At 41.6% G+C, this 23,156-nt stretch overlaps 1 protein-coding gene across 5 annotated transcripts in view; it reads right to left on the reverse strand.

The window, feature by feature from the left end:
• LOC129730604 (uncharacterized) overlaps positions 1-23,156 on the reverse strand; it is a 583,914-nt gene that overhangs the window by 173,090 nt on the left and 387,668 nt on the right. The gene's annotated exons all lie outside the window — the stretch shown is intronic.

The following is a 23,156-nucleotide window of genomic DNA, read 5'->3' on the forward strand; positions in this document are numbered from 1 at the left end:
GATACTATCACTCTAGTAGATCAATATTTACAAAATTTACACAGCACTGATTTTTTTTATCTTCAAATTTGTGACGCGGAACAAACACGTTCTCCGCAGATATCCTCTCATTCAGCTCAATGGTTAACTATTATTCCTAGCATTTCGAGGCAATTTTTCTTCACATTATCTGCTATCTCTGGCTACACCAAACGATAACGCTCCACACTTTCCACAGGGGCCGCTGGACTGACCAGGGTGGCCATAAATGTCCCCACTGGAGCATGATGACTAGTTTCTTTCTATTGTGCACTTTTCCGATCACATTGTGATATTTTTCTTGGGCATACAAAAAAAAGGAATCTTTTCCAATTCACATCGAACTGGAACCACAGCAAAAAATCTTGAAAAAACAAACGAACACAAAACCGCTATCGATTATATTCCTTTCGACGTGGGAGCCGCCGTCTGTCTCGGGACTCCTTTCTAGGCTAATTCTTTTTCCGCATGTTGATCGTGTTATGAGGGAAATCGTACAGGAGCGAACATTTCCGAACTTGCTTCACTGTTACCATTGTGTCTCGATTGTCTGACCTCTGAGGTGCTATCAGCGCCTCGCTCCACTCTACCACAGAGGCCAGTTGGGTTCTTCGAGCGTTAGTTCACACACTGCTGCCGTATTATGATGCTGTTGCAGCCCTTCCCGTTATTCTAGGCGGAGGCTTGCAAAAGTCGTCGGTCCTGTGGGAGGAAACCAATCACATTTATTACTATGCATTTTGACCGCAGGCCAAACGATTCACCAAGTCATATCATCCCGGGCCAAGGATTTTTATCTGTCGCAAAACACGTTACATTACTGAACTATTCCTACTACTAAAGGCTGAATGTGATTCGTTATTCTATATATTTTCACGGATTGTCATCGTTGCAGCGCCATTCCAAGACTTTAGATCACAAGCTGGTGGTTAAAACTGAGAATAGTGCGCCTGGTGACCTATCCGTCACGGTGCAAACGCCTACACCCACAAACGGGCGAGGAAGAACAACAGTAATGCATCGAACAGCGAACCGACAGAACGACAGACCGACTGACAGACCAACCGACCGACCTCCCAGCGATGTGGGTGGGCAATAAGATTCTGCCGGCACAACAAAAAATATTTTGCCCCCTGCTTGTGCTGCTGCCGAGATGGTGAGTGAGATGATGGCGAGAGAGCGAGCTGTCCTTGTGGAGGCATGGCCGATGCAATTCTTGGAAAACTATGGTAAGAGAGTGAAACTTCCCCAGAGAGAACGAACATGTGTTCTTTTTTTCGCAGAAACCATGAGTGCGGAGTGCAGCTTCGGGTGCACCTACAACAGCTGAGCTGCCTATGGGAAATCTGCGGGCATAATTTTAAAAGACAAAACTATGGGACGCAAATGTGGCTTATGATATTCTGTTCAACTTGTAAAAGAGTAAAAAATATCCGGTAAGTGTTGTGTTCTGTAATTTGAATGTTTTATGTAGTTTAATATGATTTGATATAAAACGCCTGCTGGTTCCCTGGGAGTGGTCCTACAGTAAAGAGCTATATATCACTCTGGTAAAGGACATTTCGAGGAACGAAATGGTATACAGTAATTATACTTTTGATTACTTCAGCTATAATAATGTGATTTTTATTCTGAAGTGTTCGAAGTTTGAGACTGTTCGAAGTTTGAATCAAAACGGTATATAAATACATCGATTCAATACAAAAAATTCCTATCTGAACTTTATTTAGTTGTGCTTTATCGATTTTTTTGTTTGGCCCGTAGGGTGACACTCTTTGAAAAATCGATTTGTATTTTGCAATTTGTAAATTTGTAACTTTTGAGCTGCCATACTTACCTGGCATAGGGGTTACCGTGATCAACTTTTGAGCTGTTTCACCCATGGGCAACTTTATGGCGCCAAATTAACGGTAATAATTGGGTTCATTAAGGCAAAATACTAAACTGTACTTTGAATAATAATAACAGTGGGTTTCGGAGGGTTGAAGACCTAGAAAATCCTATCGTTCGATTATCAAGAAAGTTTATATAAAGTATCAAATTTTGAAGGAGGCTTACTTTTTTTGGTGTAAAATAAATTTGCTGTGAATCTGTCACTATATATTTTAGAATAATCCGTGAACCACCATGCGTCTCCATTGAGAAAAGCTACCACACTGCAATGATACTTTTCAATGGAGACGCATGGTATTTTTTGGAGATATTTTCAAGTATGTAATTTAAGAATGTGCTTCGTTAAGCTTAATTTTTTTTCGAACTAATGTCTATTTTTACGATATGTTACCCGTCAGCACGTCTGCCTTTTCATAAACTGTTAACGGATATAAAGTCGTTGTAAAAATATAAATCAGTTCGAAATTTTTATATAGAATAAAGTGAGCTACTCTTAAGTTTTAAAATTATATCCACCTTAAATAAAAAACATTCAAACTTGGAACATTGGACGAGGGAAATTTTTTTCTGAGCCTAAAAGTCACATCTTCTATTCCCGTTCATTTTCGCATTCTCGAAAAACTACATACATTGCCCGCTTTACTAAACTTAGAAAAAAATGTAAGTCATATGACAAAAATGAAATTAGTTCGTAAAGTACATTCCATTAAACTAATTTATATTTTTAGACCATTTGGGATAGAAACACCTAAATAATAAAACAATTGATTCAATATATTCAACATATTTCTGAGTAGATATATAGTCTCTGAGAAAGTTATCTTTGCTGAGGGCACCAAAATTCACAGGAATGGTTAAAAAGTTTTAATCTTTCATTTTTTTCCAGTTTAAGCTCTAGGCCAAAACCAGCGTTTACCAGTGTTATTTTTCGAGCCAAAACTGCAAGAATACCATAATTTAGTTGATAAATTGTTATCAGAATTCCTCATTTCGTGTCGCACAATTGTCAGGATTGTATGGGTATAATTAATTCGTGTTTGTCCGGTGTCGCTGTTTCTGACATCGGAACGAGTGCTTTTCTCCTTCCCATCTCCTCCCGACTCTATCCTTCTTGCTTGAACCCCTCCTGTCCCCGTTTTAGTTTTTCTTCGTGTTAGGTTTTACTAAAACGGATCTTTAGGTCCACTGGTTGTTTATTTTCGGTCCAAAGCGGGATCTAACTCAAAATCGCTGAACATTTTGCAAATCCGGTGCCGATATCTTAATGGTCAGACCAAATAAGCTCCGTGTCATGATCAAAGCCTCAAAAAAGGGCACAATGTGTGCCGACATTGGCCAGCATTCCTTCGTTCTACATAAACATCCGGTGGTTTCAGAGACCGCGTCGGTGATAGTTTGGGAGGCCGTGTCTAGGCGTGGGAAGCTCCTACTGATGTCCATCGAGAAAAATATAAGAATCAACACCGCGTACTATAAGACCGAGGTTGTGGCCCCTGCACTTCGGGACCTTTGCGGGAAGGTTCATTACGTCTATCAATAGGACAGTTTCCCAGCTCTCCGGACCATAACCCTCTGGACTTGTACGTATAGTCGTACATGCTGGCCAAGCACAGCAGACAAAAAATGAGGACTATGGACCAATTTAAATACAATATTTAAATATTTTAATACAGCACCAAGGAGAGTGCTCCCAGCTAATGTTTCGTAAAGGTTCTAAACTCTCAACATTGTATCAGAAAAGAATATCATGTATTTTCATTTTTACACATTTTTGAAGTGTATTCAAAATTATAGCACACCATGCTATAAAAATACCATTCATTCTATCATTGTTTGATATACCGTAGAATGGAGTGAAATTGATCAATGGGGTGAAATTGATAACCTGAAAATTCGAGAAAAAAAGTACTAATCAAAAGATACTGATCTTACAACACTAGGCAATGTTTACGTGTCCTAAAATGCATTTTTTGAAAGATTTACATATCTGTCGAAATTGGTGAAATTTTACATATTTTTGAAAAATTCTTCTACCTCAGTCAAAACTCAATCAAATTTGATTAATTATGTTAAACTTGGAAAAGTGAGTAAAGTTCAATAAAAGCTCAAAAAATACAATTTTTAACAATGATTATTCCATACCATCAAAGTAATACTGATGAATTCGCATGAAACCACAAAGATTTTAATCTCAGAGCAAGTTTTCAAGCTTTTGCAACAAAACGAAATAAAATCGATCTAATGATGATCAAATGAGAGCAAATTTGGCAAACTGCAGCTCGGGAACCAAAATTAATGAATTTTAACCTGAAACATCGTTATTTTCGTTTCAAACTTGCTGTGAATGATATATTTCAATTCAGAAATCATCATTCATCATGAACATATCCAGAAAAAGCTCATTTCCAATAGAATGTGTGGATTTCAAGGGAGATCAATTTCACTCCATGTATCTCATAGTACCTTATAGAATTCTCGCTTTTATTTCACGAAGTAGACGATGGAAATTTCACCAACAGCCATAGTGGTTTTCCGGTACTTGTTTTAAATATCTGTTATTTCGGGAAAAATGTACATGAAGCTAGTTAATTGGAAAATATTATGAAAATTGATCAGTTTCTAACCCCGTTCCATGGTGTTAATTAATTTTTTTTTGAGTTAATATTTAAAGAATATCACAACTTAGTTGAAACATTATGATTGCAAGTACTTGGTACTCATTTCGTGCCGAGCACTCGACAGTAACGGTTGCGCTTGGCGATTGTCTAGGTATAATCATTTCGTGTTTGCCTTGTGTATCGTTGAACCGTACAACCCTGCGATTGAGTGAATGAAACGTTGACGTTTCAATTTATACAGATTATAGAAAACATTTAATCTCCAATATTCTGAGGGGAATTATAGCAACATAATTTCTCAAGTTCATTCACGTTCTGAAGTCACATTAAGATTGTTATGAAATGAAAAGTATTATGATTAAATAAAATTTGTATACCCAATAATTAGCTTGGTGGAGGTTTAATTGAGCCGTTAGCTAATTTTATAAATTAAATGCAGTTATAAACAAATAACTATATTCAGCTCCATTTGACTACTTCATATGAATTCGTCTCGCTAGCTGATACAAACGGTTATGGTTTACTGTGAGTAACTTAACTCAATAGTGTAGAAAAGAATTTTAAAAGAAGTTTCGATTGGAGTGATGGAGAATATCGCTAAACAAAGTTTCCCGAAAATACAAACAAAAGTCAATTGGTTACCAAATTTGTCGGTAGAGATTAGATTTGTAAATTAAAGTGTGTTAGTCAAGCACATCCAATAAATTATAGTTTAAAGCTACACGCATCAAACAACGGCGTTTCTATTGAGAATCGGTAATAACAACCGGTATCGCTGTTTCTGCCACCAGAACGAGTGCTGTATTAATCCGTTTCCAAAAGCAATGCGGTTTTGTGTGGCTGAGCTGTGTTCGTCACTGCTCGCTGTCGATTCAAGTGCTATACACTGTGGAAATATGCAAAGCAACACAAGGGAAATATGGAAGGTTATGTGTTTGCGTAGATGCGCGATCCAACGTAGATGCGTAGATCCAACCTCATCTCCTCCGTTCTCGAACCTTCCCAACTCCGGCCCTCCTGCTTACTTTGCTCTCTTTTTCGTTTTAGCCTGTCTTGTATCACACGGAACTTCAGGTTCATTGGTTGTTTATTTTCGGCCCAAAGTAATACCGAATGCAAAATCGTGGAACAGTTCGCCAATCACGATACAACGGTGTGACCGAGTCATGGTCAAGACCTGAAACAGGTCAACAATTTAATTTTTAAGTAGTAATAGTGCCTTTGAAAGGATGCTGTTGGCTGGTTTGAGAACAGCAGGCTTTCTGGGTTAAAATACTGGACTGCTATCAATGGCAAACAGTGTCATTCGTAAGAAGAGGGTAAGAAAAGCTTCCCCATCAGACTCGTATCGAGTCATATTTACCAGATCTGTATTGCCCAGGAACATCTCGATCCTCCGAGTCCGACTATTTGTGCGGCTGTATGTACCTCGAGTGATGAACTGCGTTAACTTCAAGCAGCTAGGCTACACAACCGCATACTGTTGGAATAAGGCAGGTTACGAAAGTGCGGGGATAAGCATCCTGCAGTAGAAATACTGAGAATTATATATACTGTGTCAGCTTAAGCTCCTGACATGTGCATGTGCTCGATGCACTTTCTGCGCAGTGATGAGTTAAAGCGGTGTCTAAAGGAGCCATACAAGCGTTCATACGCTGACATCCTAAAGATGGCCTTAATCACTTCTACCTTCATATAAAACTTACTGGCACCCTACTGGTGGAATTTTCAAACATTGTGGATTGAAGTTTTAAAACTTTCAATGTACCTAATCCCATTAAAAATTTCCCTACAGCGTTTTCCCCAACAATAAGATAATTTTTTAAGCAGTTGACTGCTCAATAGCCCCTTTCTGCAGTGATAGTATCCTTCGATGGCTAATTCATCTGCATAGGTGAAGTACTTCATCTCTGTCTTACAGTGGAGTTGTAGAAGTACTTTACCAAAAATTGATTCTTGTAAAGTTAATAATAATAATACATATCAATAAATAAAAATGCGATGCAATTTCCCTTTGTGAAACTTGGCTTACTTCAAAGGTTGATTTCAGCATTCGTGATTTTAGGTTAATTTGCTTGGATTGCAACACGTCTTATGGAGGAGTTCTTCTAGGGATTAAGATGTGCTATTCTCTCTGTCGCACTGATCTCCCCTGGATTCCAAGTATCGAAGTTGTCACATGTAAAATGACAATACTTGGTGAAAAACTTAAATATATCCAATATTCTCGTTAATATATTCAATATTCTTAACATTCCTCCAAAAGCTGAGGGCAACGGCTGCCCTTTGATTTAATAGAACTTCTTTCCTTGCAACACTTGATATTGGGAGATTTCATTTCTAAAGGCGTGGTTAGGGGTTTCCCTTCTTATGACAACCACTTCTCTTTGATTTACAACCTTTGCAACGACTCCGACATTTAAATTTTGAACAAAGGCGAAACGAAACGTGCTCTGAAACCGCAGTGGCTACTTTTTTTCGTGGTCTCTTCGAAGCTATTCTATCAGGTAATTGGATACAAATGATACAAAAATAGAAAATTCGAACATTTATACTGTTCGCGCCAAAACTCCCGCCTCAGCTGGGCATGACTGTCGTCCGTGAGTGACCAGCTGAGGCCCAAGCGACGCCGATTTGCGCGCGCTTATTTTGCGGCTTTGTTTGCCGCTCGACAATGCTGTCCACTGCCCGGCAGCCTATAAAAGCGCATTTCATAGCAGCGCCAGTGTTCAATTTGTATTTAGAGTTCAGTTTAATCGTTAGTCGTTAGTCGTTAGCTGTCCGCTGTGCCAGTCGGCCTTTGGCCATAGCGCTACCCGGCTCGCTGCCGGTAGCCGTCGTGTCCGTGTAACTAAAATTATTAATTTAAAAATATTTCTTAAAAGTTGTTAGTACGCGTGTTTTGAGTTTCATCGCCCGAAAACTTTCCCGCTTCCCATCTGCTGCCGTTCCAACTGGAACTTAATTGCCCCAACGACATTAGAAAAACGCGCGAGCTTACCGCCGATTAAAAAATCAACACAACGTAGGGTCGGTTTGCGCCAACATATACATTTTGCTCGTATCTAGTGACGGCACAGTATATCAATTAAAAGCAGGTTCCTGATTAGTGCAGGTAATTTTGACTCGTTGCGTGCGAGCCATTTTTGAATGAGTGTGAACTTTGCATTTGATTACGTATGAAGATTCATCATTTGACGCTTGATAAGAACACATCGTTACTGATTGCATACAAGTCTGAAGAGTAATATACTACTTGCGTACAAGCCGCTCACATTGATTTGCGCTATACTTTCACGCAACTAGGTAATGATGCAAGAATTCGAATACAACGAGGCGATAATCTGAAGCCCTGTTTGAAAATATTCGCCTTATTCAGTGAAGCTTTTCAAATAGTGTCGCTTGATATTGTGTGCCATTGCTCTATGCTTTCTCTTACAATAATTTTTTGTTATAGTAAAACTTTCTCCTATTTTTCTGGACGAAAATATCAACTTTGTCGATTATGACCTTCACCATCCCACTGTTCCGGCCAACAGATGTCTTTCCGACAGAGTGGGTGGAGAACAAAAGCTGGTGCATCGGCCCAGAAGCTGCGGCTGAGAGTGTCAGCGAATATGAGCGCGCTCTAGGGAAAACTAGTGGGAGCAAAAATTTTAAAACTGAGAACCGCTACTGCCAGCATAGAGATTGCGCATAAACTTTAGGCTCTTCCCGTTAGTACGTACCGTACGGTTCGTCGATTAACGGCGAATTTTGAAATTCACTGAAACTTTCGGTAACAACGGCTGTGGCGACGATGGCCACTGTGCATAAGCGAGTGCATGAGCAGCGACCGACATAGAGCCGGGCTTATATCTAAAATGATACGTCTCTTGAACGGTAGAGCTTTGCTGGTCTTCCCGGTGGAAGAGATAAAGCAAAATCTAATTTTACCGTTTTCGTGTCGGTGTTGTATAACCAATCTAAAGGCAATCGCTCGGTGCTTTGTCTGGTATGTGAAGATTCATTCTGTAGCTGCGAACGTGAGATGGTTTAGTTTGTTATTTACGCTGATGTCTTATCTTCCAAGCAAGGATAAGCTCATGTGTCTTTTGATGACCTTTTATGACGAAACGCATCAATAATGCGAAATAGTTGATCTATTATTGCATAGCTGTTGCCTCCGTTTGATCGCTGTTCATGTAACAGTCTATCGAATGAAAACTGCTTCGTTGAATCAGACTGTTACCATCTATAGACACGGCCACAAGTCATCCAGTTGGGAAGCAAGAGCATCGATGGTTTCTCTCTGAAGTTGTAGTAATTCACATCAGCTGTGTAGTGCCGCTCTATGGGCAACCAGTTCACGGTATGTTGACCCGATTACGAAAGCTATCAGTTGCAGTGCTCTTGCTGAATTGAGTGTTTTGAAGCATTTGGGTCAGGTTGCTTCCTGTTGGGCTGAATACGTGCCCAGTTGATTTGATCATCAGCGAAAATAAACGAGGTAATGGTTTCTTTTGAAGTTGGCAGCGTGGAGTATGTAGTGCCAACTACGAACTGTACAAACCAGGATTTTCCATGTGACGGAGTTTCTATTCTACAGTCCTGGAGTTTTGCACATTTTTCCAACTCGGGATAATATTTGTAATTCAAGTTGTTTAAACATAGACTGATATTTCATTTGAAACAGGGTTATACATTTGAAAATAAAGTAAATAACATTGAAACGAAAAATTAGGTCTCGTTTCAGGCCAAGACTGTTTCGGCCGTTTCTAAAATCGAAACGGTCTTTAATTTCCGTTTTCGTTTCGGTCTAATCTGATTCCGTTAGTTTCCCCGATTTGCTTGTAAATCACTTGCTTAAAAAATTTATACCCTGTAAAAGTACATCGTTGATTCAACGTTAAAGTATAAGAATTTATATCGAATTTGTTTTCAAATTTGGAAAAAATCAGTTAAGAAAATAAAATCGAACAAAAACTTTTATGAAGAAGGAAAAATTGGAAGATAAGTAAAAAATAATATGATCACGACAATTTTGTACAAAACATTCATATACAGTTTCCTGATGATAAAATTAGAAGAGATTCTAGTGCTTAATAATGATCGAAAACCTGATTCACACTACGGAAGGTCAAAAGTGAAAAATCATGTAACACCAACATGGCCGGACCGAGGCGGTATTGAAAAAGTTTAATTAAATTCCTAAATTTCGCAAACTGCAATTAGATTAAAAGATGTGATACAGTGTTGTAACCCCTACGATGTGAATTGGAAGACACTCGAGCAAGACGTTATAAGTAAAGCTGAATGTTTCCGAAGTAAGATGTGATAGCGGATTATTTTCTCGCTTCTGGCTCCTGGCACTAGTTGAGTTTGCCGAGCAATATATGAACACTGTGTAGGGAAATAGCGTTTCGGTTGGCAATCCACTCGATAAGGGGTCGACCCCGGGCCAAGAAGCAGGGGCGGTACACTTGGGAACGAACAGGCAGATAAGTTGGAATTGCATTCAATTATTCATGAAAGTGATGTTATTTTCAACGAACAATTACACCATGTTCGGCAATCGGGTTTGCACTAAGCGTCGGCAGTAAGTTTCTTGGTATAAACAGCAGAGAAAACACAAAACCAAACATAAAATTACTTTGATTGTTTTCCGGATTTAGCACGCAATTAGACTAGCATTCGGCGAACTAAGTTGTTATTGCCAGCGAGAAAGCAAAGGTCTTTGTCCGCACACGTTACATGTTATCGAGTTAATTTGAGTGGTATGTAGTGTCATGACCTTCTTGTGCTTAGAACAATTTTGCACCTGCTGGCTTCGGTTCAAATTTTGGTACTGCAAACAACTTTATTGGGTCACGGAATCAAACAGTGCAGAGTGTATTATTTTGCCGATTTCGTGCTCTAAATTGATAGTATCCTCACATTTGATTTTAGTGATATACTTTATTTAGAAAAGTTTCTATGTACCTTATTATGCTTCTTTGGACGATTCAGTGATTAATACATCTATAAGAGATTTAAAGAATTTGTTTTTTTTTTAGAACAATGAGATAGTCAGCCAGTGTATTCGAGAAAGTTGTAGTAGATGCCTTTTGTAGCTTTGTTGGAGATGTCAAATTTAGATTTCTTATATTTCTAAAGATAAAAATAGTTTTAGACCTCCAAGCTGGTCTCGAGGTACGATGCTGGCCTAACAACCCAGTCGTCGTAGGTTCGAATCTTGGCTCGGGAGAGACTGTTAGTGTCAGTAGGATCGAAGCGCTAGCCCCGCAATTATTCTGTACACTTAACAGTTTGCTGCGAAGTCAGTGTTTAATAAACAGAAGGTCGAGTTCCGAATCGGAATGTAGCATCAAGGCAAAAAACGTTTTATAAGGAAAGTTTACTTCAATCATAATTTTCAACATAAACGTTTTCCAGTATTTTAGGCATATTTTATATTTTCTACAAAGTTAGCCATACGAAAATACATATTATTGCAGAATATTTTATCTCGCCATAGTTCAAAATAGAAAAGCTATAAAACCATTAGAGGCCGTCTACATTCCACGTGGACACAAAAATCGTCATTTTAGAAACCCCCACCACCCCCCCCCCCCCCTTGAGAATAAACGTGGACATTTACTAAACCCCTCCCTCTCTCTCTTTGTTCACATGGATATTTTTTTTACAACAAAAAGTCGAAAAATGTTTATTTCTGTGATTCTAGTTGGTGATTGAACAAAAAAATATCAGTTAAAGAATAACAATTTCATTAATCAATTTTAAAATCAGCCCAAAACCACCTAGACTATGAAACCATAAATGAAATGAATCCCATCGAAGCTTCAGGAAAGCCTAAGAAAGCCGAGAGATGCACTAAATAAACAAAAAAGGTAAGCAAAGGACTTTATAATTGAGAAGAAACCGAAAGAAATATAATCTCAAATTATGGCCCTCATTACAAAAGATGAGGCGAGCGGTGAGTTACTCGTCTGAGCAATTCTGGTATTGCAGATGGTGAGTCGGCTGGATTTTGGACGCGTACATAAAATCATTTCTACAAGGTAGAAAAGTTCAAACTAAAAAAAATACACAGCAAACTGATTGAAAACATTTCAACCAGAAAATAAAAAATATATAATTCTAATTTTAGGAAAAAAGGTAGGGTATCGGCTCTATTATCGTCAGGTTTGTCCAATTATCGTCCGGGGGATTAATGAAGTCATAGAGAACTGATCTTTTACAAGTAGATGATCTGCATTATGATTTTCGCACTGGTCGTTGCTAATGGGGATTACCAATTCCACTATTTCTTTTTCACACCGGCAGTTGCCAATTTCTGAAGACCGTCACTAGCCAGCGTTGGCAAAATGTTTGTTTGTGATGTATTTCGCATATTTTTTGCGGATCTTGTAATAACCAACTTATCCGTCAGTCAATCGTTTCCGGATCTACGACTTTCTACTTCATAAAATGTTCCCTCCATTTCACATAACTTTGTTTTAACTTTGTTTCCGTTCTCCCAAGTTATCGATAGCATAATTCTTTTGCAGATTTTTTTACTTGTGCGTACATAAATTTTTTCATCCTTATATGTTTATTTAAAGTAATTCCGTAAAACTGGGCACGTCCCGCAACGTTGGCTTAAATGACTATTCTACTGAAAGCTGGCGAACTGTCATTAGTTGTATTCTGTATTTCATGCTGTCTCGGTTCCCACAGTTTGCTATTATTATTTGAAAATTTGCCGCCAAAAAGAACTTAAATATAGAACGCGTAAATTGTTCTCGATTATTTGATTGATTCTACTGCCGCGAATAGCATGCCAGTCCCACCTGCATTTTCAGCAAGCCGAGAAAAACGCGTTTTTATATGATTTTACATTGCTTTTTACGAGATGGGACAATATGTTTGGATGTTTTCCAGCAGTTTTTCATAACAAAGTTCATGAAGTCATCCATTGTTGCGAAACTATGCATTGTTAGCTACCATTTACGCGTAATAACTAAATTTTACCGAAAATGCAAATGGGACTGACTTGCTATGCGCGGCAGTCTAGTGATGAAGAAAGTGATTTCGCAAAACAAATTTCCTTATACGCGATTAAGTAAATGGTTTTTGGAAAGATTCGGTGCGACTCTCAGCCTAGTAAATACACAAAAAAACCGCCATACGGAGGAAGGTGCCATCCAGCGTTTTAACAGCGGTCTATACCGATGACCATTCCCAACGCCGCATTCGAACGCATCTTAGGTTGTTTTTGAAGATTGAAACAGCGGTAAAGGAGGAAAATGGTTTTTTATACAACGACCGAACGAAACGGGAAAATAGTTGGTAATACTCCCGAGCAGATTTGCTTAAACCTTCCAGGTTTATTGAATAATATTGGCCAATCTTGTGAGGATTTGAGCTTCCCGCATCGTTTAGGTTGCAGACCGAAATGCCAACCAAAATGGTCATCTCAATAAAAAACCTTACAAAATGTTTACCTGCCCGAAAAAACACCCTGTGCAAAATTTCAGCTCAATCGGAAATAAAATTGAGTAGTGGTTCATGCCGACACTTGCGTCCTACGACGTGTTTAACAAGCGAGGCAAAACACTCCGTCTTCCGAGGCCGACCAATTGAGTCCGCATTCAAAACACTCATCATCTTCGTAATATTATTACGAACATTCACTATCGAGCACAAAAAAAAAACAATAGCTTGACATTTCATCAAATAGCAACGATTCGGCTCGTTGCTATCGCGTTGCCAAATTTAATAACTCGCTACTACCCGAGGTGGGGATTGCTATTTCCCAAACCAACATAGCAACGCCCGGTGCGGTTGCCGCGTTATGGTGGGAGTTGCCAAAATAGCTTTAGAAACTTCAATTTAGCCACTGGTGGGCTTGCTCTAAGAAAGCATGTAAAAGTTTACACTTGAAAAACATCCCTGATACCCAGAAAAATTCGAGTTGAAAATAATCCTGAAATAACTTCAAGTGACTAGAACACGTTGAGGAAAACAAAACAAAAACTCTAGAAAGGTAAGAAACCCTTCCCCTTTCCCCTTCAAGAGTAAGGAGGGGTGTAAAATCAGCATAGAAACATTTCTTGTACTCTTAGATCCTCACATTCCAATTCCATTCCACATTCCATTTGCTTGATTAAATCTTAAGTTATGCAGAAATTTATGTTTGTATGGGACCCTTCCCTTCCAAAGAAGGGAGGGGTGTCAAAATACCGTAGATACATTTTTCACTTCCAAAAATCTCTATTCGTCAAATTTGATTTTATTTGTTTGATTAGTTCTCGAGTATCAAAAGACCATGAATTTTCATTAAAGATATTCCCTTTTTTCTTCTCGGTGTTATTTATTTTTTCTGGTCTCTGGGTATCTTCTCGATCATTTTATGCTGTTTTTCGGTAAAGAGTGGCTGAATATGTGTTTCACTTGTGTTGGACCCTCCTCCTTTCCCTTCAAGAGTAAGGAGGGGGTCAAATCAGCATAGAAGCATTTTTTGTACTCCAAAATCCTCACATTCCAAATGTGGTTCCATATGCTTGTTTAATTTTAAGTTATACAGAAATTTTTGTTGTATTTGTATGGGGCCCTTCCCTTCAGAGGGGTGTCAAAACACCGTAGAAACAGTTTTTACTTCCAAAAACCTCCATTTCATTCCGCGTCGAACACTCGACAGAAACGGACGTGCAAAGTGGTCGTTATATTACAATCCGGTCCGTGTGTACGAATAGCCAAACAAAAGAGTACATTATTCGCGCTAAAGGCCAACTAGATTGTGAGTTGTGTCGCTACGTTCTGTACCCGGCTCGCAACTTTGGCTGTATTGGTGCAAAATACCAGCTGCAGTTTTGATCTGTGCACAGTGAATAGATCTTTCGAGTTCAAGGCCATCAATTGACAATCGAGTCGTGTCGCTGTGCTGAGTGATCTCACACCCGGCTCACTGCTGGTGGCTGTATTGGTGCTGCTGTACTGGTGCTGCTGGCTGCTTTGGGTGCAGCTTCGAACAATCGGACAACCACTGCTGGAAGGAAGAAGTAAAGAGGTACGTGTTCTTGTCGGCGCTAGTGCGCTAGTGCGCTAGATTTAGCGCGATGGATATAGATCCCTCACCTCCCGTGCCACCATCCCCGAACCTCCCTGACCCTGACCCTTCTGTTACCCCCTCCCCTGTTCATTCTCCAGTCCCCCCTCGCCCCAGGCTTTACCCGGACGGATCTCAACAGGGCAGCTATACTGTTTATTTTCGTCCAAAGGCAGGAGTGGATTCAAAGCGATTAAACATACTGCAAATTTCTAAAGACCTGACGAAGGGGTACAAGGCCGTGACCGAAATTTCCAAGGTCCGACCTAACAAGCTCCGTGTCGTGGTCAGTGATCTGGCACAGGCCAATGCTATCACTTGCTCTGAGCTCTTCACACGCGAGTAACGCATGTACATACCCGCACGAGACGTGGAGATCGACGGTGTCATAACCGATTCGAGTCTGTCCGTCGAGTGTATTTTGCAAAGTGCTAAAGAGTGCTTCAAGAATAGCACATGTCCCGATGTGAAGGTGCTCGACTGCAAGCAATTGCGGTCTGTATCTCTCGTCGGCGGCACAAAGGTGTACACTCCGTCAGACTCGTTTCGCGTTACGTTTGCCGGATCTGCACTCCCTAGCCACGTCTTGATCGACCGGGTTCGTCTGCCTGTGCGATTGTATGTACCCCGTGTTATGAATTGCACTAATTGCAAGCAGTTAGGCCACACAGCCGCCTACTGCTGCAATAAGGCACGATGTAGCAAGTGTGGGGAGACTCATGCGGAAGATTCTTGCAGTGTTAATGCTGAAAAATGTATTCACTGTGGGGAAAACCAGCATGAGCTCTCCACATGTCCGGTGTACATGCAGCGCAGAGATAAAATCAAGCGGTCACTTAAGGAGCGTTCAAAGCGTTCTTACGCTGAGATGCTGAAGAAGACCGTGACCACTTCTACCATAACTTCGAACCCCTTTGATCTGTTGTCCTCTGATGAAACCGATTCTGACGATTCACCAGCGGGAACATCTTATGCCAATCCTGGGGAGTCTAGGGAGAGGAAAAATGTTTCTTCTCCTTAACTTCCCCGTAAAGGTCCTAAGATTTCCCAAAGTGTAATGAAAAGTACGAACAAACCAAACAGTGCTGCGGAAAAACCGAAGCAAACTACTCCTGGGCTTGCAAATTTAAAGTCCCAGAAGGAGTTCCCAGCACTGCCAGGAACATCTAAAACCCCAGTTGTTCCTTTTGCACATCCAGTTGATGAAACAAACTCTGGATTAGTGAAAATTTCTGACATTGTGGACTGGATTTTTGAAAATTTCAATGTACCCGATCCAATTAAAATTTTTCTTACAGCATTCCTCCCAACAGTTAGATCATTTTTGAAGCAGTTGACTGCCCAATGGCCCCTCCTTGCAGCGATTGTATCCTTCGATGCCTAATTCAACTGCGTATATGAAGGATTCTATCTCTGTCTTACAGTGGAATTGTAGAAGTATTTTACCAAAAATTGATTCGTTTAAAGTTTTGATAAATAAAAACAAATGCGATGCATTTTCCCTTTGTGAAACTTGGCTTACTTCAAATATTGATCTCAACTTCCATGATTTTAATATTATTCGCCTTGATCGAGACACCCCATATGGAGGAGTACTTTTAGGGATTAAAAAGTGCTATTCTTTCTATCGTATTAACCTCCCCTCGATTCCAGGCATCGAAGTTGTCGCATGTCAAATGACAATACAAGGTAAAGAGCTTTGTATTGCCTCGATATATATTCCTCCCAGAGCACAGGTTGGGCAACGGCTGCTCTTTGATTTAATAGAACTTCTTCCCTCGCCACGTTTGATTTTGGGAGACTTCAACTCTCATGGTGTGGCTTGGGGTTCCCCTTACAATGATAACCGCTCCTCTTTAATCTATAACCTTTGCGATGACTTCGACATGACTATTTTAAACAATGGTGAAATGACACGTATCCCGAAACTTCCAGCGCACCCAAGCGCTTTGGATCTATCCTTATGTTCGACGTCGCTACGGTTGGGTTGCACATGGAAGGTAATCCTCGATCCCCACGGTAGCGACCATTTGCCTATTCTTATTTCAATTACTAACGGGTCAACCCGCATGCGACCAATTGACATTCCGTATGACCTCACACGGAATGTCGATTGGAAGTTATACGAGGAAATGATTTCAAAAGCGGTCGAGTCGATTCATCATCATCCACCACTTGATGAATACAACCTCCTCGCGGGCTTAATCCTCGACGCCGCGTTGCAAGCCCAAACGAAGAAATATCCCGGCGTAACGATCAAAGAGCGGCCTCCAACTCCGTGGTGGGACAAAGAGTGCTCCGATGTCTACACGCAAAGATCTGGCGCGTTTTTGGCCTTCCAGAAGGGAGGTATATCCAACGACTATATACGGTATTCGGAGCTTAATACCAAGCTTAAAAGCCTGGCTAAAGCAAAGAAACGTGGATATTGGCGTCGGTTCGTGAACGAGACGTCGAGGGAGACATCGATGAGCACTCTTTGGAACACAGCCCGAAGAATGCGGAATCGCGTAACGGTCAACGAAAGCGAGGAGTCTTCAAGTCGGTGGATATTTGATTTTGCCAGGAAAGTATGTCCGGACTCTGTTCCTGAGCAAAACATTGTTCGCGATGCGTCTCCGGGCCACGACGCGATAGAATCACCTTTTACGATGGCAGAATTTTCAGTTGCCCTCCTGTCCTGTAACAACAACGCGCCTGGGTTAGATAGAATCAAATTCAACTTGTTGAAGAATCTACCCGGCAATGCCAAGAGGCGCTTGTTGAACATGTTCAATAAGTTCCTGGAGCAAAACATTGTACCGCAGGATTGGAGGCAAGTGAAGGTGATCGCCATCCAAAAACCAGGGAAACCAGCTTCTGATCACAACTCTTATAGGCCGATTGCAATGCTATCCTGTATCCGGAAATTGATGGAAAAATGATACTCCGTCGTTTAGACCATTGGGTCGAATCAAATGGTCTGCTTTCAGATACTCAATTTGGTTCCGCCGTGCCACAGGGACGAATGATTGTCTTGCGTTGCTTCCAACAGATATTCAGCTGGCGTATGCTCGCAAAGAACAAATGGCGTCTGCGTTCTTGGACATTAAGGGGGCTTTTGATTCCGTTTCTATTGACATTCTTTCGGGTAAACTTCACCGACAAGGATTTTCTCCAATTTTGAACAATTTTTTGCACAATTTGTTGTCCGAAAAGCACATTCATTTTACGCACGGCGATTTGGCAACTTTTCGCATTAGCTACATGGGTCTTCCCCAGGGCTCATGTTTAAGCCCCCTTCTTTACAACTTTTATGTAAATGACATCGACGAATGTCTGGCAAATTCATGCACGACAAGACAACTTGCAGACGACAGTGTAATCTCTGTTACAGGAGCCAAAGCTGCCGATTTGCAAGGACCATTGCAAGATACCTTGGACAATTTGTCTGCTTGGGATTTACAGCTAGGTATCGAATTCTCTCCGGAGAAGACTGAGATAGTAGATTTTTCTAGGAAGCATGAACCTGCTCAGCTTCAAACACAATTAATGGGTAGAACGATTTCTCAGGTTTTTGTACACAAATATCTTGGTGTCTGGTTCGACTCTAAAGGAACCTGGGGTTGTCACGTGAGGTATCTGATGAAAAAATGTCAACAAAGAGTGAATTTTCTTCGTACAATAACCGGACAATGGTGGGGAGCCCACCCAGGAGACTTTATAAGGCTTTACCAAACAACGATATTGTCTGTTATTTAATACGGGTGTTTCTGCTTCCGCTCCGCAGCAAACACACATTGGATCAAACTGGAGCGAATACAATATCGTTGTTTGCGTATCGCCTTGGGTTGCATGCAATCGACCCATACGATGAGTTTGGAGGTCTTAGCTGGAGTACTACCATTGAAAAACCGCTTCTGGAGCCTGTCTTCTCGTATCCTTATCAAATGTGAGGTCTTGAACCTTCCCGTGATTGAAAATTTTGAAAGGTTAATCGAACTTAATTCTCAAACCCGTTTTATGACATTGTATTTCAATCACATGTCCCAAAATATTAACCCTCTTTCGAATATTCCAAATCGTGTCGACTTATCAAATACTTCTGATTAGTAGAAATTGTTTATTACTAAAACTTGGGCCGGATCAGAGCGGCCACACTGTCGGGATTTTCGGTGCTATATACTGGAACTAAAAACTTGCACGGTTACACTGCTGGGACTCTGGGAGGCACCCAGCCTTTATTCGGACGTGGAGAGATCTAAGGCGTCACAACCGTTTCATATAAAGGTTTATTCGAGACTGATATCTATCACATTTTATCGTTCTACTCAGGCTGAGATGCGATTCTATGGATGCTACCGGGTGTCGATAAGAATCGATCTAATCGATATTATATGATCGTAGGTGCGATCGTGTGCGTGTGGGATCAGTGCCTGGTAGCACCAATCAATAGCGTTATCGAACTCTGTCTCTGTTTCGCAACATCCCGGCCGCCTTGAAAGTATTTTCAAAACATTTTTCTCAGTTTAGATGATAGTGCTATCACATCTCCTATTTCTACTCTACTACTGGTAACTACTGTATAATAACATATGACATTAAAACGATACGTAAAAATATAATATGGAGCTTTCGACTTAAAATATTCGCTTTTTGCTACTGCTCGTAATCAGTGTTCACACCGCCGAAAAATAGTGTTTGGTTGCCGCTTTCTTGTGAGATTCTACTATATGTGGACTGTATGGTGTTTGCTGCTTCTGGCTAGAACTCTGCTGCTGCGGGGATGCCTGCTGCTTATGGATTGTCGTATGCTGTACGCTGCCTCTGCCATGGACGAATAGACTGTATACTGTTGGCTGCTATTCTGCTTCCTCGAACGATGGACGCATATCATCGTATTTCCTCAGTGGACTCACCACCGATCGACGTAAAGTGACTGAAAAGATGAGAGGGTGCCTTTTAATCAGAAATGATGAATCTTTACAGGACTTCCCTGGAGCGGAGGCCTTCGCGACCTCCGCGGGTGCCTTCAGCACCGATGCTGATAGGCCGAGGTATGCTTTCGGATATCTTCTTATCACTGGAGACTTCTTGGACAGTTACTGGAACTCTCGTGGGCTGATGATGTGCTGGATGAGCGAACAAACTGGTTTCTGTTCGATAGCTGACTGACTGCTGATACTTCCTGAGGGAGTCATCGTAACGCTGGCCAATGCGTTCAGACGACCGCCGAACAAATCCATCCTTCGACTCGCTGTTGACTTTAATTCTTCTGGGGACTAATCGTGCCACAAAGGCATTTGCTTTGCTGACCTGACGATTCAAACGAGAGTGAATTAATTTCTTATTATCATGTAGAGACAGGCAGTCTCCACGGCGCAACATGCGCCGAGTCTAGAGCGCAACATGCTGCACTAGACCAGAAATAGCTTAAAGCTATGGGCAACGAATATGTGAACCATGGATTGACGTTTCTGGAGGATGCGATACGGACCTTAGAATGGCAGGCAACAGCATTATTGGACAGCGGTCCAGTGGGCAATGGGCAACCATGCTGACAAAAAAGAAATCATATTACTTTTTGAACAAATAAAAATACATAAAGACTTAACTGGGGTGCGGGGGTCTTTTCCAACCCCCGCAGGCGTCCGAAACGCCTTGTTCGATGAGAAGAAGCTAGTGGTCACACTCAGCGAGTGGTTGATTGTCTCGTATTGGCAAGACGCAAATTTTGGAAATGCCTCTCTGATACACTCCATCTTTCGTTTTCACAGTAGCTACTCTAACGCACCCATCGCTGCCTGTATGCACCTGAGTGACTCTGCCCAACATCCACCGCAACGGTGGTAAGTTTTCCTCCTTCAATAATACCATCGTACCTATGCGTAAGTTGTCTCTGCGTCTGGTCCACTTTGTGCGGTTGTGCAGATCTGAAAGGTACTGTGTTGATCATTTTTTCCAAATCGTTTGCACAAAGCTTTGACTTCTCTGCCACAGTGATAATCTGTTCTCTGGTATCTCTTCTAAGTTTGGTTCAGCTATACTGATTAGTGGTCGCTGGACTAGGAAGTGGCCTGGTGTCAGCACTGCCAGATCATTTGGGTCGCTGTTTAACGGAGTCAAGGGACGTGAGTTCAAACAGGCCTCAATTTGAACCAAAACCGTCACAAATTCGTCATACGTCAGATTTCGAGTACCGATTGTCTTCTTGAAATGCGTTTTAAACGACTTAACCGCCGCCTCCCACAACCCACCAAAGTTAGGGGATCTGGCGGGAATGAATTTGAATTCAATACTATCGTTGCTTGCTTCTTTAATCACTGCTTCCTGAAACTGCTGCGCACAAAATAATTTGGCCAGCTCGTCAAGCTCTCTTCTAGCGCCTAAAAATGTTTTCGCGTTGTCACACATGATGAGAATAGGTTTGGATCTGCGGGCCACGAATCTTCGTAAAGCGGCCAGGAATGCCTGGGTTGTGAGATCAGCAACCACTTCCAGGTGAACCGCTTTTGTCACCAAACATACGAAAACAGCGACGAAGCACTTTATCGGTCGATTCTATCGACCCAGGTACAACATATAAAATGGGCCACAGTAATCCAAACCAACTTTGTGGAACGGTGGAGCTGGATTTACTCTTTCTTCGGGTAGGTCTGCCATCAGTTGATCCTGCACCTTTGGTTTACTCCGGAAACAAGGCACGCAATGGTATATAATTCTTCTTGCAGCTCTCCGAATGTTTAATGGCCAAAATCGCTCACGAACGCAAGAAATTAGCAGCTGTTGGCCTGCGTGATAATACTTGTGGTGATAATGATGTAAAATCAAAACAGTAAGCGGGTGTCGATCAACAAGAATAATGGGATGTTTTCTACCGACGGATGTTTCTGCGTGCTTTAGCCGGCCGCCAATGTGCATTACGCCGTTGATAAGCTTAGGATTTTTTCCTACCAGTCTAGATGATTCTGCAACCTGGTTTCCTTTGGACAGGGCTGCAAGTTCCGTAGGAAAACATTCGTGTTGTGACAGCCTAACCAGAAGCATCAAGGCTTCTTCTGACTCAGCATATGTTATAAACCCAAGCTTGCAATTCGCACGGTTGGCCTTTCTAGCGTTGTGGGCAAATCGTCGCAGTAACGCAACCAACCGAACCAGTGACAATAACGATGAGCGTAATGAGAAAATCTCACTGTTAGTTACAACGTGCGTTGCCAAAACTATCGAAGCCTTCTCCTCTTGACGAGCAGCCCGTTCATCCTCCTTCGACTCTTGGCTAGTATGTGGCCAAGTCCCTTTGTCCTGTCGTAGCCATGTAGGTCCACACCACCATAAAGTTGAATAATTTAGCTGTGCAGGTGACATTCCCCGTGACACTATATCCGCAGGATTCTCTACTCCTGCCACGTGATTCCAACTACTGCCTTTCGTGAGATGTTGGATGTCAGAGACCCTGTTAGCTACGAACGGCTGCCAGCGAGATGGAGTCGAAGCTAGCCAGCACTTAACGATCATGGAGTCGGTCCAGAACGTAGCCTTGGAACCAAAGGAGATGGTGCTTCTGACCTTTTCATACAGGTGACTCAATAGCATCGCAGACGACAGCTCTAAGCGTGGAATAGACTGTTTCTTCTTCTTCCTCTTTAAATCTTCCAACGGTGAAACTTTGGATTTAGACGTCAGCAGACGTACGGCTACGGTATCATCATCCCATACGCTTCTCAGGTAAATGCAGGCTCCGTATGCCTTCTCGGAGGCATCGCAGAACCCATGCAACTCCACTTCTATACATTTTGAGCTGGCACCAATCCAACGCGGTACAGTGATGGTATCAAGGCTCATCATATTTCTCCGAAACTCCAACCAATATGCTTCGAACTCTTCAGGTAATGGCATATCCCACTCAACCTTTTCCTTCCACAAATCTTGTAAAAATACCTTCGCTAGGATAACGACAGGACTTACCAAGCCTAGCGGGTCGAATATGCGAGCGGCATCAGACAGGACGACTCTTTTCGTGATGATAGCACTGCTATTCCATTTTGGTACATTGAATCGAAAATTGTCGCTGTACGAATCCCACAGTAAACCAAGAGTTTTCACTGCCGCACTCGAGGAATCCAGTTTTTTGGTACCTTCATCGCACAGGTGGGGCGGCAGATCTTTTAGCACCTCTTTTTTGTTAGTTCGCCATATCCGCAGCACAAAACCTGCTGATTTCAAAAGCTGGCTTGTTTGTGACACCAGCTCGCGTGCTTGCTCAATTGAATCTGCCCCCGATAGCATGTCGTCGACATAAAAGTCTTTCTCTACTGCTCTCGCTCCGATGGGGTAGCTCTGGCATCCTTGCTTTGCCAGGGTTTGCAAGCATTTCGTCGCCAGATATGGGGCAGATGCTGTCCCGTACGTCACCGTGGTGAGTTTATAACTCTTGACAGGATCGCTAGGAGAATCTCGCCAAAGGATTCTTTGCAAGTCTTGATCGGTTGGCTGCACATTTACCATTCGGTACATCTTTGCGACGTCGGCCACTACGGCGATCATGTGGCAGCGAAAACGAAGTATAATCGTGAGGAGAT

This window comes from Wyeomyia smithii, chromosome 3, assembly GCF_029784165.1.
Source record: "Wyeomyia smithii strain HCP4-BCI-WySm-NY-G18 chromosome 3, ASM2978416v1, whole genome shotgun sequence".
In the NCBI taxonomy this organism is placed as follows: Eukaryota; Metazoa; Arthropoda; class Insecta; order Diptera; family Culicidae; genus Wyeomyia; species Wyeomyia smithii.